Raw genomic sequence first — 425 nt, 5'->3', positions numbered from 1 at the left:
CTGGTTCGTGAAGATCACCTGGAAAGGTAAATGGCAACCCACTCCAGTATTCTTGCCTGGAGAATTCCATGAACAGAGGAGCCTGGCGAGCCACAGAGCATGGGGTCGCAGAGTCTGACGCGACTTAGCACGCACGCACTCCCGTTTCTAACGGCTCCACCCCTTCCTGTGGCAACGAGTGGCTTTGGCTTAGGGTCTGGCACCAAAGACCCACTTCGTCCTCGTTGATTATTCATGAAGTGGGTGGATCTGTGTGTGTGTGTTTGGGGGGGGTCCTTAATATTTATAAGGGGGCGGAGTCTCCTTTCTGAGGGAGCTCAGGGAGGGTTCTAAAATATTCCTCACGGAGGACGGCACTATGGGGTCCGGGGGCGGGGCCTTCTTCCCGCTGGGGCTCCTGGGAGGATTCTAAAATATTCTCGAGG

This window comes from Bos indicus x Bos taurus, chromosome 19 (genome assembly GCF_003369695.1).
Source record: "Bos indicus x Bos taurus breed Angus x Brahman F1 hybrid chromosome 19, Bos_hybrid_MaternalHap_v2.0, whole genome shotgun sequence".
NCBI classification, from domain to species: Eukaryota; Metazoa; Chordata; class Mammalia; order Artiodactyla; family Bovidae; genus Bos; species Bos indicus x Bos taurus.
This window is presented reverse-complemented; position numbering follows the sequence as displayed.